Consider the following 5,254-nt stretch of genomic DNA (forward strand, 5'->3'; position numbering starts at 1 on the left):
TTTTTTGGTGGAACCAGGGATTGAACTCAGGCCCTTGCGCTTCCCAGGCAAGTGCTTATTCTACTGAGCCATCTCCCCAGCCCAAGACTTGTAGTACTTTGCTCCATGCTCTTCTTAATTTGGTGGTTTGTGAAAAGAAATCTGCTGTTATTCTGGTAGGTTTTCCTTTAAATGTGATCTGTTTCTATTCTCTAGCAACTTTTAGTGTAGTGTTCTTCTGCTGAATTTCTGGGATCTTGATTATTGTATGTCTAGGTGTGATTTTAATTGTGTTGATGTTATTTGGAGTTCTATATGCTTTGGTTCCCTGAATGTCAGATTGTTTCTCCATATTTGGGAAGTTTTCTATTATTTCTGCCCATATTCTTCTTATATCATTTGCCATATTCTTTTTATATCATTTGTATTGACTCCTTCATTCTCATTGATGCCTATTAGTCTTATGTTGCTCATCTTTGCATTATCTTGAAGATGTTCAATTATATTTCCCTGTATCCTACTTTTTTTTTTTTTTTTTCCTTTTGGCAGAACCAGGGATTGAACTCAGGCCCTTGAGCTTGCTAAGGAAGCACTTATTCCACTGAGCCATCTCCCTGTCCTCTGTTTTCAAGAGTTCTTTTCTTACCTTTTACTAGCTGCAATGGTATCTTCAAGGTCTGAAGGTCTATTTTCACTTCCGTTCAAATGGCTTTGCCCGCTTGTGATTGAGATTTTAATTTCCTGTATAGCACTTTGAATCTGCTTCATACATTCTATTTCTTTCCTATATTGTTCAAGGATTCTATCATTTTATAGTCTCCTCTACCTTTTTATCAGTGTCTTCTTTAGAAGCACTTAGTACTTCTTCCATTATAGTTATCATTTCTTTTTACTTCAGAAGTTATTTCTGATCTCATTTCCTCTATAACATTGTGCAGTTGTTTCTTTACTTCAGATGTTATTATTTCAGAGATTTCAGGTGTGTGCTTTCTAATTTCTTCTATGTTATTGTCTCCTGCATTTGTTCTGATTGGGCTCGGGGCCTGAGAGTGCATTTTGCTCCTTCTCTTTGTCATTTTGTATAGCACTGTCTTCTGCCCTTTGGTGTAGAGTTTGGTAGCACCAGGTCCAGATCTACCAAGTTGAAACTCGTCCAGGTTGGTGTGGCCTGGGTTTGGCTGCTGTGCTCCACTTTTCCTGCTGCAGCCCTTGGACATGAACCCACTGTGCCACTCTGGCAAGATGTTCTGTTCCTGGATCAGCTAGGTGGGCCTTGCCTCTATCCTCTCTGCAAGGAGTTCTGCCGTAGGGTTCCACACCGGGCCTGTCTGATGGAGGAAGTTCCACTCACACCCCAGGCCTGAGCACTGGCTGGAGTGACAACCTGTATAATCTATAAAGATCAAAAATTGACTTCATAGTGGATATGGAGGCTGCGAGTTCAACATCAAGGGGGTTAGCAAATTTGGTGTCTGGCATGTGTCCAGTTTCTATTCGAAAGATGCTACTTTGAATACTGTATTCTTCAGAGGAGTGTAGTGCTATGTGGTTACATGACATAAGAGTGGAAGAGTTGAGAGAACCACTTCCACTTTTCGCTAAGGCCTTAATCCCACATGAATATGGTGTCCTCAGGCCCCAATCATGTCTTGAAAGTCCCAAATTTTAGTATCATTGCATTATCAATTGAATTTCAACAAGTTTTAGATTTTTTTTTTCCGGAACCAGGGATTGAACTCAAGCCCTTGTGCTTGCCAGGCAAGCACTTATTCTACTTAGCCAGTCCTCCGGCCCCATGTTTTAGAACTGATGAACATTCAAACCAACATGTTGCTCCAGGAGGAATGGCTACCATCAATAAATCAACAAAAAATAAATGCCGGTGAGGCTGTGGGGGAAAAAGAAACCTTTCTGTTCATGGGAATGTAAACTGATATAATTATTATGGAAATTGGTATGCCAATTCCTCAAATAATTAAGAATAGAAAATAAAATAACAATAGAAATTGCATTTGATGGCAATACCATCAAATGGAATACCCATATCTGACAAAACTAAACAAAAAAAGGGGATACAAATGAAGGACCATTTTGTGTCTATATATACAAAATAGGATAGATATATAGCTACTTTCTCTTAATTCAATGAGAAGAAAAATTTGTGCTAATAATGTTTAAACAGGATGTCATGTCTGCACCTTGTACTATGAATAACCACTATGAAGACAACAATATGCAATGTGTTAATTATTGAAAATGTCCTAGTAATCGATTTTGAAACTGTCTCATTACTATTTGTTTCTCAATAAAATTAATTAAAAAATTCAATAATACCACGTATTTGTCCACTACAAGACAGTGTTCCAGAATTGTCTCAAAGATGTCATTATGTGTCTGTTTAAATTGAGTCAAAATCCAATCAAGATACACACAAACTTAGAAGACAATTTTGCAATTTGGCGCAAAATACTCCAAAGTCCAAATAACTGAGTCATGTATAAATTTTGTAACTTTTAGGTACATACAGACAAGCAAATCAAGCCAATAAATTATTACCTCTTTTCACACACACAAAAAAAATTGCATTTGACCTAACTATTCTCCTTTTGGTTATCTTCCCCAGAGAGTTAAAAACATCATACCACAGTCATAGATATGTACCCATGTTTACATCAGCACAGATGATAATAGCTAAATAGCCTATATGATCATCAACATATAAATGAATAAAGAAAATGTGGTACAGAGATACAATTTAGTTCTACTATGTCATTAAGAAAGACAAATGTGGTGCATGTGTAGGAAAGTGGCTGCACCTTGAGGCCATAGTGTTAATTACGTTAGATGTAAAACTGTAAATATTACATGGTTTCCCTTATATGGAAAAATATTTGAAAGTATGAAATAAAAGATAATAGATGTCTCAGTTACTCTTCTCTCGTTGCTGGGACAAATATCTGACACCCAAAATGAAGGAAGGAAAGGTTTATTTAGCTCACAGTTACTGGAGGGTTCAGTCCATACTCAGCTGGCTCCAAGGCAGAGTGGCACATGGCAGAGAGCAACCTTTCCTGGCAGTAGCAAAGAGCAAGATAGCAAATGGGGGGCCTCAGCTCAGGCAGCTAGCGAGCCTCAACTCATTGTCATACAAATTACCTGCCCCAGGGCAGGTGCATCATCCACATGCACAATAATCAATCACAAACTCCAGAAGCCACCCAATGACTGCAGGAGGTTTTGGGAGAGACAAGACACAAACCATGCCAACAGAGAGATGAGCAGCAGCAAATCATTATATTCTGAGTGTGTTTCAGCTCTCAGTTTCCAGTTTCACTTAAATATGGTGTAAGAGCTCACTTTGCAAGATTTCCATTTCTTTGGATATATTAAGGTCTTATTATTGTCAAGAATATGGTCTATGATATGACTTGTGTCTAGATGTCCCTCCAAAAGCATCAGGTGGTCATGTGGGCCAGCTTCTAGAGTCTGTGATTGATTCATATTCCAATGCTCAGATTATAGGTGTGAGTGCTATGTGCAATGTAATGTATAACTTGCATACAATATAAGGTTTAGAAAAAACTCTCTGTTCCTGTTTTTGCTCCTGCTGCTTTTGCTGTCTTGTACTGTCATGGACTATTGTCCTCTATAATGTGTCACTCTGCCTTGGAGCCAGGCGAGTATGGCCTGAAACTGTCACAAACTGTGAGCTAAATAAACTGTTCCTTACTTAATTTTAGGTATCAGGTGTTTCGTCTCAGGAATGAGAGAAAAGTAGCCAAGAGTCTATTTTGAGTAAAAAAATAAAATAAAATGCCAGGATAAGAAAATCTGTGACAATAGAGAGCAATTCAGTCATTGCCTAGATTTTTTTTTTTTTTTTTTTTTTTTTTTGGTCATGCAGTGGGCGGGGGGGTGTTTTGGGATATTGTAGATTGTGGGTAGAATATTGGAGCAAAATGTAATGGGATAACAAAAGCAACATAGATTTGCCATAATTGTACAACTATCATTATGCTAAAATGTACTGAATTTTAAGGTTCTAAATTTCATAGTGTATAAACGTACTTAGTAATTCTTTCATTATAGTTATCATTTCTTTTTATACTTCAGGGATTATTTCTATCTGATTTCCTCTATATCTTTCTGTAGTTGTTTCTTTCCTTCAGAAGTTGTTAATTCTGAAATTTCTTTTTTTTATTCAGAGGTTATTTCTGATCTGATTTCCTCTATATCATTGTGCAGTTGTTTCTTTACTTCAGATGCTATTAATTCAGAAATTTTAGCTGTGTGGTTCCCTCCTTCTGCTATGCTAGTGTCTGCTGCACTTGTTCTGGATGGGCTTGGAGCCTGAGATTACATTTTGCTCCTTCTTTTTGTCATTTCGTATAGCACTATCCTCTGATCTTTGGTGTAAAGCTTTGGTGCAGTTATAATCTTAGAATCTACCAAAATTCTTACCCAAGAGAGATCATATGCTTAAGGAGCTATAACTTTGCATTTACAGAACTGCAATTAAGAACATTAATAATGGGTAGTGATATTTAGAAGTTGACAAACTTTTGTAACTAATGGGTTTGTATTTTAGACAGTAAGAGCAAGCATATCTGTGTAGCTAAGCCAATATTAAACTGGGAATTTGTATCTAAGTTAGTTCCCCTAAGTTCTGTCTGATCACCTCCCCTTGATGTACCTGAGGTCTTCCAGGTAGACTAGTTCACCCCATTACCTGTTGCCCCCTCTGTAGATCAAGAGAGAAAGAGAGAGGACACTCCCATAGATCTGGGTCTAGCAAAGTGTCTCAACTACCAGGTGTAGATCTACAAAGTTTGAACTCATCTAGATGTGCCTGGTTTGGGTCTGGCTGCTGTGCTCAGCTTCTTCCTGCTGCAGTCCGTGGAAGTGAACCCGCTGTGCTGCTCTGGATTGGCTGAGTGGCTCTGGCCCCCATCCTCTCTGCAGAGATTTCAGCCAGAGTTTCACACCAGGCCTGTCTAATGGAGGAGGTTCCCGTGAACGTGCCGTTGGTCCCACACACGTGCTGGGCCTGAGCCTGGTCTGGAAGAAGGCTTAAGATACAGCTCAATGGCAAAAGTGTCTGCCTGGCAAGTGCAAGGTCCTGGCAAGTTTGATCCCCAGTAACACAAAAGATAAAGAAGAAGAAAGAGGAGGAGGAGGTGGAGGAGGAGAGAAAGTGGAGGAGGAAGAGGAGGAGGACGAGGAGGACGAGGAGGAGGAGGAGGAGAAGGAGAAGGAGAAGGAGGAGAAGGAGAAG

The sequence above is a fragment of the Octodon degus genome, unplaced genomic scaffold (assembly GCF_000260255.1).
Source record: "Octodon degus isolate 3935 unplaced genomic scaffold, OctDeg1.0 scaffold00015, whole genome shotgun sequence".
NCBI lineage: Eukaryota > Metazoa > Chordata > Mammalia > Rodentia > Octodontidae > Octodon > Octodon degus.